This window comes from Plecotus auritus (genome assembly GCF_963455305.1).
Source record: "Plecotus auritus genome assembly, chromosome: 3".
Classification (NCBI taxonomy): domain Eukaryota; kingdom Metazoa; phylum Chordata; class Mammalia; order Chiroptera; family Vespertilionidae; genus Plecotus; species Plecotus auritus.
In genome coordinates, this window is record NC_137772.1 from 74,641,582 (window position 1) to 74,654,823 (window position 13,242).

Sequence of the window (13,242 nt, forward strand, 5' to 3'; positions counted from 1 at the left end):
ACTCCAGAGTGATAATTGGTAAAATTCTTTGAGTTGGTTGCCAAAGTGGTAAAATTTATCAAATGATTTTATCAGCATCTATTGAAAGGTTCATATATTTATTTTATTCCTTTATCTACTAAAGATTAAATATATAGTTTCTTTCAGCAACATACTGTTTCCTGAATGTTAAATCCTAATATATAAAAACCCTGGGTCCATCACGACCAGAGGCTCGACCAACCAGTAGTCCTGCAGTCAGTGCTGGGTTGCCCTGGTGACCCAGCACTGACTGCTACAGCAGCAGTCACAGTAACCCAGCACTGACTGCTGAGGGGGCTGTGAATCAGGCTCTGAGAGAGGCCTGAAGAGAGAAGCAGGGTCTGATCTGTAGCCTGTGTGGCAGCTGTTGATCAGCACTTGCCTCTCTCTTTCTTTCTGGGACTGGCCAGCAGCCATGCCTCCATTTCTCTCCAGGCCTCCACCAGGGCTGCTGATCAGCCCTGCCTTTCTGATCAGGCCCCGTTGATAGGCCCAGAGACGCTGACTGGCATAGAAACCGACCAATCAGAACCAAAGCTGGGTGAAGTGTGAGGAGCTAATGGCTGCCTAGGAGGTGGAGCTTTTGATGGCAACTGATATAGAAACTGACCAATCAGAACCAAATTGGCTGGCAGAGGAGGGCAGTTGGGGGCAAGATCAGGCAGTCAGGGCAGTTAGGGGTGATCAGGCCGGCAGGGGAGGGCAGTTTGGGGCAACCAGGGGAGGGCAGCTGGGGGTGAGATCAGGTTGGCAGGGGAGGGCAATTGGGGATGAGATCAGGCCGGCAGGGGAGGGTAGTTGGGGGTGATCAGGTTGGCAGGGGAGCAGTTAGGTGTTAATCAGGCTGGCAGGGGAGTGGTTAGGGCGTGATCAGGCAGCAGGCAGAAGCAGTTCGGGGCAATCAGGCAGGCAGGCAGGCAGGCGAGTAGTTAGGAGCCAGAAGTTTTGGATTGTGAGAGGGATGTCCAACTGCCAGTTTAGGCCCTGTGGGATCGGGCCTAAACCTGCAGTCAGACATCCCCTGAGGGGTACCAGATTGGAGAGGGTGCAGGCTGGGCTGAGGGACACCACCTCCCCCCCACAGTGCATGAATTTTGTGTACCGGGCCTCTAGTTTTAGATAATTTGATATGTCTTCAAATCTTTCCATCTTTCACACTCTGCATTTCAAAATAGACTTCTTTGATTTTTCCTTCTTAGGTTTCAGATTTTTCTTGCTTCTGGGATTACTGATGTGTTTGCCATTCATTCAAAACCATTGATAATAGAAAAAAAATGCATTAAGCATTGCTAGGAGAGTCACTAAAAATAGAGTCAGGAGGCTATTAGGGAAGTGGTACCTAATAGCAGTTCTGAGGACTGCTATTAAGTTGCCAAACTTGTTGCTAAACTCAGCTCAGGCAGAGCCATAAACAGCCTGGAACAACTGCTGTATGAACACATATGGAATTTATCTTTCTTCTAGTTTTGCCTCCATCCTTTGCAAATTGGAAATAATCAATCCCTGTTAACATAGCCAGCAAGCCTTAATTTGCATAAAAATTACATTTCTGTGGATTGGCCTTTATAAACCCTGCCTTGCTTTGTTCTCTACAGAGCAAAGTTGGGTTGCTACCTGAGTTTGCACCTTTCGGACTGCTATCTTTGCTCAAGTAAATGCCTTTTATTCTTTATTACAGCCTAAATCAGTTTTGGTTCACACCATTATCTCCTTCCCCCTCACCCACACTAGGTTTCCTGTATAATTAATTTTCTGAAAGCAACTCTATTTCTAAATATTTGAAGAAATAATGACAGGAAATTTCCCCTACCTGGTAAAAGAAGTAGACTTACAAGTCCAGGAAGCGCAAAGAGTCCCAAACAAGAGGAATCCAAATATGCCCACACCAAGACACATCATACTTAAAATGCAAAAGGTTAAAGACAAAGAGATAATCTTAAAAGCAGCAAGAGAAAAGCAGTTAGTTACCTACAAGGGAGTGCCCATAGGACTATCAGATGATTTCTCAACAGAAACTTTGCAGGCCAGAAGGGAGTGGTAGGAAATATTCAAAGTGATGAAACCAAGATTACTCTACCCAGCAAAGCGATCATTTAGAATTGAAGGTCAGATTTAGAGCTTCACAGATAAGAAATAGCTAAAGGAGTTCATCACCACCAAGCCAGTATTACATGAAATATTGAAGGGTCTTTCTTAAGAAGGAGAAGGAAGAAGAAGAAAAAGAAGAAGAAGAAGAAGAAGAAGAAGAAGAAGAAGAAGAAGAAGAAGAAGAAGAAGAAGAAAGAGGAGGAGGAGGAGGAGGAGGAGGAGGAAGAGAAGGCAATTAATACATATCTATTCAAATAAGAACAAATCAAAGGGAGTACCCATACAACTGTCAGCTGATTTCTCAATGAATAGCTAGGACCTGCAACCAAGATTACTCTATCCAGTAAAGCTGTTTTTTAGAATTGAAGGTCAGATTAAGAGCTTCAAAGACAAGAACTAGCTAAAGGAGTTCATCACCACCAAACCAGTATTACATGAAATGTTGAAGGGTATTATTTGGAGAAGAAGAAGAAGAAGAAGAAGAAGAAGAAGAAGAAGAAGAAGAAGAAGAAGAAGAAGAAGAAGAAGAAGAAGGGGAGGAGGAGGAGGAGGAGGAGGAGGAGGAGGAGGAGGAAGGGGAGGAGGAGGAGGGGGAGGGGGAGGGGGAAGAGGAGAGGGAGGGGGAAGAGGAGGGAGAGGGGGAAGAGGAGGGAGAAGGGGAAGAGGAGGGGGAGGAAGAAGAAGAAGAAGAAGAGGAGGAGGAGGAGGAAGAAGAAGAAGGGGAGGAGGAGGAGGGGGAGAAGGAGGAGGAGGAGGAGGGAGAGGAGGAGGGGGAGGGGGAGGGGGAAGAGGAGGGGGAGAAGGAGGGGGAGGAGGAGGGGGAGGAAGGAGAAGAAGGGGGAGGAAGAAGAAGAAGAAGACTAAGAAGAAGAAGAAGAAGAAGAGGAGGAGGAGGAGGAGGAGGAGGAAGAGGAGGAAGAAGAAGAAAGAAGAATGAGGAGGAGGAGGAGAAACAAACAATAAAATGGCAATAAATATATATCTATCAACATTTAAATCTAAAAATTAAAATAAACTAACAAGGAATCTAATGAACAAAATAAAATGATGAATAAAATAGAACCAGAAGCATGGAAACATGGAACAGACTAACAAATCTCAGAGGGAAAGGGGGGGGCAGCTGGTATAGATTAACGAATTTATATGCCTACTAGAGGCCTGGTACATGAAAATTCATGCACTGGGGGTGGGGGGGTTCCTCAGCCCAGCCTGCCCCTCTCACAATCTGGGAGCCCTCAGGGACAGGAGGCGACCCGGCGATCAGGGGAAGGCGATGCCCTCATCACACCTCTGCCTCTGCTGCTTCCACTGCCGGCAGCGCAAGCCTCAGCCGGCCTTGGTTTCCTGAGCCTCAGCCAGCCCTGGGCGGCTGGGAACCGACATCCGAGGGGACTGGGGGACTCCGGAGGCAGGCACCCCGGCAAGGCTGAAGGGACTGGCACCACCATTTTGTGGCTGTGGGCACTGCCATCTTTGAGGGTGTGGCAGTCAATTAGCATATCCCCTCCTTATTGGCTGTGGGTGCTGCCATCTTTGTGACAGTGTGATGGTCAATTAGAATATTCCCTCTTTATTAGATAGGATATGCATTACCTATGGACACAGACAATAGGGTGGTGAAGGCCTGGGGCAGGGTGGGATCTTGGTGGAGGGGGATAATGGGAGGAAAAAGAGGGACATCTGTAATTCTCTCAACAATAAAGATTTTTTAAAAAGTAGAAAAGAGAAAAACTTTTTTGGGTAAGAAAAAAAAAAAAGATCTATGGTAGGAATTCCATAGATCCATTTTACCTTATTCAAATAAAGGGATTCAAATAAAAACAAATCACAATTATTCCTAATATTTTCCATATATGTACATGTATATATGTGTGTATACATGTTTGTGTATGTTTATGTGTATGCATACATACAGTATATTTTAGATGACAATAAATAAAATGTTACCTGTCGTGGGAAGTATAGAATTAGCAAAAAAGAGAAAACATATTTTATTGCTTTGTATATCTATGCATAATAAGAAAGGAAAATAATATTCCCATTTTATACTGCTTTCTAGTCCATAAATATTCAGTTATTCTGTCAGTTTAGAAGCTCTAGTCTGAAATGAAGCCTCTTAACATTGAGTGACCTCATGAGCTACAATGCTGGAAACGCAACATGCCTGAAAATGAAGAGCATGTAAAGCTCTCATGAAAGCCATTATCCCAGCAACAAGACCTGCTGGTAATACAGAAGGGGAAGCATAGTTGAGCCTCCATTAATAGAACATAAGAAGGCCTTTATTACAAGAGTTCTTCTGATTCTAATAGAGTGTCACTAAGGCTAAAAGTTCAAACCTTTTTTCCTATTTACCTGCTTTGTTATTATTATCAATTTAATTTAAATTGCCATTCTTAAGTCGAGTGCTAAAATACTGCAGTGACAATTGAGCTTCTCAATTGAGGCTTGTACACACAGGTCTCTCATTTCTATTTGGTTCTAAGTTAATTATTTTAAAACATTAAGGCTTATTTATTACACTACTTGCTACCTCACCTTTGCAGTTTCAAAAGTTTGCTGAAGAATAGTCTACTATCAAAACAGAATCAGTCTGCTTCTAAAGATGTTGATTTTTTTCTTGTTACAGTTTATCTTTACAGAAACTCTAACTCTGTATTCTATGCCTATAAGTACAAATGTTCACCTGGTATCCTGAAAAAACAGTCTGTCTATAAGGTCCATCTTAGTGACAGTGTATATGTAAGACAAATGTCCGTATTGTGAATACATTCATTTATTTCTGTCATGAAAAGGTGACATTTATACTTCACTAATTCAGTTGCTAGGTTGAGTGTTTATCATTGAATATCAAGTAGGAATAGATAGACTAAGAAGGCGCTCACTCTGCCAGCCTTATATAGAAATGTCTTAGGTGACACAAAGCACCCGTATTTGAGAAAATATTACCCTGATTCTTCCAGAAAATGACATTTTAGGTGACTATCTTTCTATTGGGACTAGAAAAGTTATATAAACATTCAGGAATGACTATTTTCTAATCTTGCCAAACGGTTTGTGTTAAAATAATTTAAATCAGTATGAAATTTATGTTAGGTAAATTCAAACAATTATTATTAAAAATAATGTGTTTTATTTAATAATGTTTAAAATATGCAGATTGTAACTTATGTAATATGTGACTATAGTAACATATTTTCATGTTAATGTGATTAAATTTTTATTTAGTATAACTTTTGATTAAATTTTTATTATATATATGTATATGCATTAATTTGGGAAGAATTGTTAACTTCGATCATGGGAAAAAAAAGGGGACTTCTGTAACAGTATCACTTTTTTTTAATTGATTTTTTTTATAGAGAGAGGAAGGGAGAAGGAAGGAAAGAGAAACATCCATGTGAGAGGGAAACATCTATTGGCTATCTCCTTCACGCCTCCTACCAGGAATTGAGCCCGCAACCCAGGCATGTGCCCTGATTGGAAATGGAACCAGCAGCCTTTCTGTGCACTGGACAACACCCAACCAACTGAGCCACACTAGCCAGGGTTTAATATCACTTTTAATATCAAATATCATATTCAATTTTTTTGAAAATAGGAGGCTGTTGCCCTGACCGGTTTGGCTCAGTGGATAGAGCGTCGGCCTGCGGACTCAAGGGTCCCAGGTTCGATTCCGGTCAAGGGCATGTACCTTGGTTGTGGGCACACCCCCAGTAGGGGGCGTGCAGGAGGCAGCTGATCGATGTTTCTCTCTCATCGATGTTTCTAACTCTCTATCCCTCTCCCTTCCTCTCTGTAAAAATATCAATAAAATATATTAAAAAAAAAGAAAATAGGAGGCTGTTAAAATAACAAATGCAATAGTTTAAACATTAATGTTTAAATCTTCAGATGGCAAATTGAAATTGATAAGCAATTTTTTGTTTTAAATTACGTAATACAAAATAAACGAGTATGCCTTGAAATTTTTCTTAAGGGTAAAATTAGTTTATAGATTCTTCCATCTAAAAATAATCTAATGGACATCACGAGTGACTTTTCTGTTTGCGTATTTGTTTAGCTTGAATACTCAAGCATAATACATAAAGTATCATGGCAGTTGCTGAGTGTGTCCAAGATAATTGAAATTTGCTTTTATGGACACAAACTGTTGACCTTTGAGAAAGTTTCTGATGTGATTCTATGGGCCTTTAATAGCACCAAAAGAGAACACTTTCCTTTTATCCTGTTTTTTTGAAAATTTACCACATGGAAAAATAATCTGTACAATGGAATGAATTTAGACGTATCTTTGTAATTTTACTACATAAAGTAAGAAAAATATCTTAACAAAAAGCCTCCAAAGCCCTATAAAATCATCATTATATATGGATAGAACCAAATAAATCTCATTAACCTGTGATTAAATCAAATTTTCCTCTACAAGAAGATACTAGTTTGAAGAATATATATATATGTGTGTATATATATATATATATATATATATATATATATATAGTTGATTAGGAAAATGCTTTCAATTTTCTCTTCCAAAGAAAATGCAAAATGAATATTTATTAGTGCACAACATGTAAAACAACTAATCTGAAATTCAAATATTCCATTTCTATGCATGTCCAAGTTTGCCATTTTCCATGCATATTTTCACGTGCAACCATATGCTTGAAGACAATCTCCAATACCCAGATGACAATTTACCTTTTTTAAAAAGACTTTAAATCTCTTCTTTATTTTTACTTCTCATATGAAGCATATTAAATGAGTTAAGATTTTTAGAATTAACTCATCTTTACTATGGAATTAAGATTGCTGCATTTGTCAACAAGTTCTATTCCTTGAATATTTTCACATTATTTCCCAGTATGTATTGACCCTACTGCTTAAATAAGGCCTTCCCACAACCTCCCAGCAAGAATTAATCTTTTCCAACCTTCTCCTTTCAAAGAACTTATATACCTTAATTGTAGTTCTTATTGGTGCAGGTCTCGCTGGTTTTAAGCCCTTGGATTAAAGAAAATTTTCATTTAGGCATATTTGGTTCCTCCAGGAATGCTTATACTTAATAGATGTGTAGTAAATACTTACTAATTTGTTGCAAATTAAGACACTGCTTCTCTGAAAAGACTTTTGAAAAGAGTACTACATTGTAATCATTTGGCTACACCCCTGTTTCAGCAGCACTAGACAAAAATGTATACATAATAATTGTAAATGAATAAACATACATACATAATTCATACATAATTGTAAATGAATAAACAATGTCTTACTTGTTGCCCTTAAATTTAAAAAAATTATGCATATATTTTATATGAATTGTCTATTTTAAGAGAGGATGTGATGTGATTGTATAGAACAGGGTTGATTTCTCCACTTGAGCCCTATTGGCATTACATGCTGGTTTATTTGTTGTTAGGAGCTTTCCTTTGCATTGAAGAATATTTACCAGCAGATACCTATAATATCCCCGGAAATATTACAATCAAAACATCTCCAGACATTGCCAAATATCCTCAGAGGGCAAACTATCCCCAGCAGAGAACCACTTGTCTAGGAAAAGAAGCCATTGATAAATCTTCATTTTCAAAGTTAAAAATTTTAACCACAAAACTTTCCCCTGGTCTCATCAAACGACTGACTGGGCCAACTTTGGGAATTTTTTTTAAGGAGAGTCAAAAAGACAGAGGAAAGGGGGCTCCACCAGGCAATGGCAGTGGCAGCAGGATAGAGTCCCCCTTCTCCCTCACCTCCTTGTTCCTTTTTCTCTTCCTCCTCTTTTCCTTTCCCTCTGGATCTAGTTCACTTTCCCTGTGGCTGAGGGGATCCTACCTAAAGGCATGGCTTTCCAGCACCACAGGGAAAACAGGATGCATGCCCAGACATATTGGCCCACCAACACTTGTTAAAAAGTGCCAGGGTTTCACGTGTCTCTGGTTTTGTGCTGGAGACTCTTTCCTACTAAGTATCAAGACATACATACATACATACATACATACATACATACTAAATACATGCATAATAAATAAATAAATGAATCCGGTAACCTTTTAAACTTGAAAACGTCTGATGACTTTTATTTTTCTCTAAACCTTATGCAAAGTCAGAAGGGAGAGATTTGGAGTGACAGCACCACCTGCTGGAACCCATTCTAAGATTTCCTTCCCTGGATGAGTCACTGAGTTCCGAGGAGAGCTGCAGGAAGATGGAGGAAAACTCTTTGCACTTCTTGCAATGAGGTTCTGAATCATGTTCCCAAGTCTACCATTGGTGACCACCTCAAGTCAAAGACTCCTACCAAGAGGAAGCCATAATTTGAAGAGCAGAATGTGAGAAAGAAGCAAAGGCCCCTAACTGGGTGCCTTTAGTGCAATGGTACTGTGCAAACAGGAAGTCAGTGTTACCCAGGACTTTGTGAACATGTGCCTGGAAGCCAACATCCCTTTGAGAAGGCTGATCACCTAGCTGTCTGTGCTTTGCTGTCTCGCCATGTGAAGAATGGAGGCTCCATGCCTCAGTCAGAGCAGCTGAGTACAGCTATCTGCCTGTCGGATAGGAGAATGAGAATCAACTCCTCAGCTCACAAGATTATTGACGAGAAGATTAACACCATTGTTATCAAAATAAATAATGTAGTTTTAAAGTTATGTATTGATTGTATGGTTCATTTTTATATTTATTTCATTTTAAATCATGTGATGTAAAATAGTTTTTCAACGTGTATATAGTTGCAGGCAAAACAAAACAAAACAAAAACACCTCACCATAAAACTTATTGTTAATTTTACACCAGTGTTGTAAAGAAAAACATAGGGTTTGCAGGGGTGGGCAAACTTTTTGACTCGAGGGCCACAATGGGTTCTTAAACTGGACCGGAGGGCCGGAACAAAAGCATGGATGGAGTGTTTGTGTGAACTAATATAAATTCAAAGTAAAGGAGCGGAGGGGAGAGCAAGAGGACCGGATAGAACAGCCGGATCTGGCCCGCGGGCCATAGTTTGCCCAAGGCTGGTTTAGAGTATGCTGGAATACGTTAAACCTGATGGCTCTCTTTATTTTATTTTTATTTTTTTTTAAATATGTCTATTTTGATTTTAGAGAGGAAGGGAGAGGAGAGAAAGAAACATCTACTGGGGATTGAACCCCGAATTGGCGATCGCTTGGTGCATGGGTCAACGCTCAACCACTGGGCAACACCAGCTGGGCCCTGATGGTTAAAGTTGAAGATTTTTGTCTGAAATGCTTGTGTATGGTAGAACTACCTTACTTTTTTACCCCATTGTCATGTATTCCTTGTGAGATTTCTTAATTACTTTGGTTGAAGACTAGCCTAGGATAACCACTCACATTAACTTAAATGAATTATTTCTAATTAGAGGATCCCTCTCAAAATGGAAGGGGTGGTGGGAAACTGTTCTTGTATATTCAGATCCCTAGCAGAAAATGACCATTTCAAACTATGCTTTACTTGTATATGATGTCCTTATATTAACTATCCTTCAGTTCCTCACTGTCTTTCCCCTGCTTTTTAAAGTTTATTGTCATATTTAGTAGCAGCTTCAAGTGACCAAAAGACTAAAATCTTTAATGTCACTGTCAAAAGCAACAGGGGATTTTGCAGTGACATGATTTTAGTTTCTTACTATAAACAGACATTTTTGAACCATAGCTTTCATGTCAAGCATCATCTTGAGTTTGCAAGCTTTTTCTTTTTTTATGTATTGATGTTAAAAGACTCCAGGATAGTAATTTTAATTTAAACAGGTAGATATTTTATCATTGAGTGTTCTGTTTTTATTAAAAAATAGTAATTTTTGGCTGACAGATCAGAAAATAAGGAAATTACTTTCTATTCATTACTTTTTTTCCCCATATGGTTTTATAGGAGTTTATTTAGGATAAGTAGACTAGAAACAAGTTTACTTTCAGTTTTATGTGCTTTGCCTCTGGTGGTACAAGGTTTTTAAATAGATGGTAAACAATTGTCTAAAAATACTGGCAAGATTTTTGTAGTGGAGATCTGGCAGTATCCTGTATAACTATGTGGGTGAGAAAATAATCAGTCTGTTAGAGGTCAACCTTGTTCAGGAAATGATCTCTATCTGAGCTTCACTATCCTTTAAGGTTATCAGAGATCCAAATGATGTATTTTTAAAACTAAATAGCTAAAAACTTGAAGTAGAACTTTAAAATTTTTTTAAAAGTTAAAATGTAGGTGTCTCCAAAAATGTATACACACACTTTGAATAATTATAAGGACAGTGTTTATTAAAATACATTTCCTTTTCAAAATTGAGCTATCAGCTGTTCCAGTGTGTATACATTTTTGGGGACACCCTGTACTTCAGTAATTAAAAATATATTTCAATTGCAAAGCACTGACAAATGATTCCCCATGTAACAGCAGGAGTTATCTTTAAGGTTAGTTTACCCCAACCCTGCACGTTTTGAAAAAAGCCAAAGTGAATAAGAATAAGGTTAAATTTTAGACTTTTCAGAAACAGTTCTCCATATCTAAATTTATTTTACAGACTTAAGCTCCTCATTCAGTTTGTCAAAGTGTCCATCTGATTTTGAATTTTATGTTAATTTTGTTAAGTTTTATAATAAGCCACCCCCTCCAAAAAAAAAATCACTTGTCAAAACTTGAACTACCAATTTTCCTTATGTTCAGTTATGCTCAAGTAGCACAATCAATGCCTAGGGTAGTGATCTCATTGATAATACACATACATGAGGCGACCCACAGCAGAACATAACCAAAATGTACTTTTCCTTTACTTCCTCTAGTAAAGAACTTGCAGGCAACTGTGTGTAATTTTAATTATCTATGATGGTAGAAAGTTGAAGAAGCTGGAAAAATAATTGAGTTTTATAGCACTATATTCATAATACAAAAGTAAGGTTAGCCCTAGCCAGTTTGGCTCAGTGGATAGAGCATGCGGCCTGTGGACCAAAGGGTCCTGGGTTCAATTCCGGTCAAGGGCACGTACCTCAGTGGCAGACTCCTCCCTGGCCTGGGCCCTGGTCTGGGCATGTGCAGGAGGTAACCAATCAATGTGTTTCTCTCACATAGATATTTCTCTGTTTTCCCTCTCTCTTCTACTATCTCTAAAATCAGCGGGAAAATATCCTTGGGTGAGGACTAATTAAAAAATAAAAAGTAAGGTTAGATATGCAATCATTCTCATTTTTCAAAATTCCCTGTGATTCAGATTGCTCCCTGCAGTTTGGATAATGATTTGCACTGACAGAGCACTTGTAGTGGCAGAACAGCTTTGAGTAGTCCTAAATCATAAACTGGATGATGTTCCACTGGAAAAACACCCATAATTCCTATTTGAGGTTCTAGTGGTTATTACAGATTTGAGGATCAGTTAGGTCCCATATCCTATATAATAAAAGGCTAATATGCAAATTGTCCCCTCGATCAGGAGTTTAACCAGGAGGTGGGGCTGGCCAGTCAACCGCCTGCAGCCCCTCCCCCAGGCTGACCCCTCCCCAGATTGGCCGCCCCTACCCCAATCCGGGTGGTCTGGCTGGCCCCCACCTATGAATGAATTCCTGCACCAGGCCTCTAGTATCTTAATGTATTTCACCAGGCTCCAAACTCTTCCCACATATACTATATGTAGGTGCATAACCCATCCTCCTGTTAGGATTATATCATGTCCTTAGAAGCTTTTTCATCTTGTTGTGGAGGTTTAATGCATTTCCTTACTTGATTATAAAGCTTTTGCTCCCTGACTATGGTTAACTTTGTATCATAGTTAAATAGATAAAGCAGAATCATTGTTTTAGACTGCTAAAGCCTACAAATATGTGAAACCATGGTTAGCATATGTTAGATAACCAATGAGGATGTCTAGGAGGCATATACTGCTATTGATGTGGTGGATGTGTGTACAGAAGCTTTCATTCTTAACTATCTAGTGTTAGTGTGATCTATACTATTTGGGAAAATATCAGTTTCTATATCATAAGTTATATGTATAAACAAAATTTGTAATGGTTCATTTATAAACTGCCTTCTACGATACATGCTTACCTATTAATAGTATTTTTTTTGAAGTATAAAAGTATGACCTTCAGTATTTCATTTTATGCTTATAGTAAATAGCTCCTAGCTAGTTGAAATGTTAAATTCCTTATTAACTTCTTTTTATTCTATGGGGCTTAACTAATATCATACTACTAGGTCACAGAATATCAAGAAAGGGAACACATGTATTATAACATTACATTGTATCATTGCATCACACTTTTCCTTTTTTAATGAGGAGATATAGCAGTCTGTGACTGTCAGATTTTGCCACTAAAGACCTTTTATGGTGCTATTACATTTTATAATTATACTAGAGGCCCAGTGCATGAAATTTGTGCATGGGGAGGGGGTGTGTCCCTCAGCCCAGCCTGCACCCTCTCCAATCTGGGACCCCTCGAGGGATGTACAACTGCCCATTTAGGCCCGATTCAAGTAGGGATCGGGCCTAAATGGGCAGTCGGACATCACTCTCACAATCCAGGACTACTGGCTCCCAACTGCTCGCCTGCCTGCCTTCCTGATTGCCCCTAACCCAGGGGTGGGCAAACTTTTTGACTCGAGGGCCTCAATGGGTTCTTAAACTGGACCGGAGGGCCGGAACAAAAGCATGGATGGAGTGTTTGTGTGAACTAATATAAATTCAAAGTAAAGGTGCGGAGGGGAGAGCAAGAGGACCGGATAGAACAGCCGGATCCGGCCAGCGGGCCGTAGTTTGCCCACGGCTGCCCTAACTGCTTCTGCCTGCCAGCCTGATCACCCCCGAACCACTCCCTGTCAGCCTGATTGATGCCTAACTGCTCCCCTGCCAGCCTTTTTGCCCCTAACTGCCCTCCCCTGCAGGCCTGGTACCCTCCAACTGCTCTCCCCTGCAGGCCTGGGTCCCCACCAACTGCCCTTCCCTGCAGGCCCAGTCGCCCCCAACTTCCCTCCTCTGCCAGCCTGGTCACCCCTAACTGCCCTCCCCTGCAGGCTTGATCACCCCCAACTGCCTTCCCCTGCTGGCCATCTTGTGGTGGCCATCTTGTGTCCACATGGGGGCAGCCATCTTGTGTGTTGGAGTGATGGTCAATTTGCATATTACTCTTTTA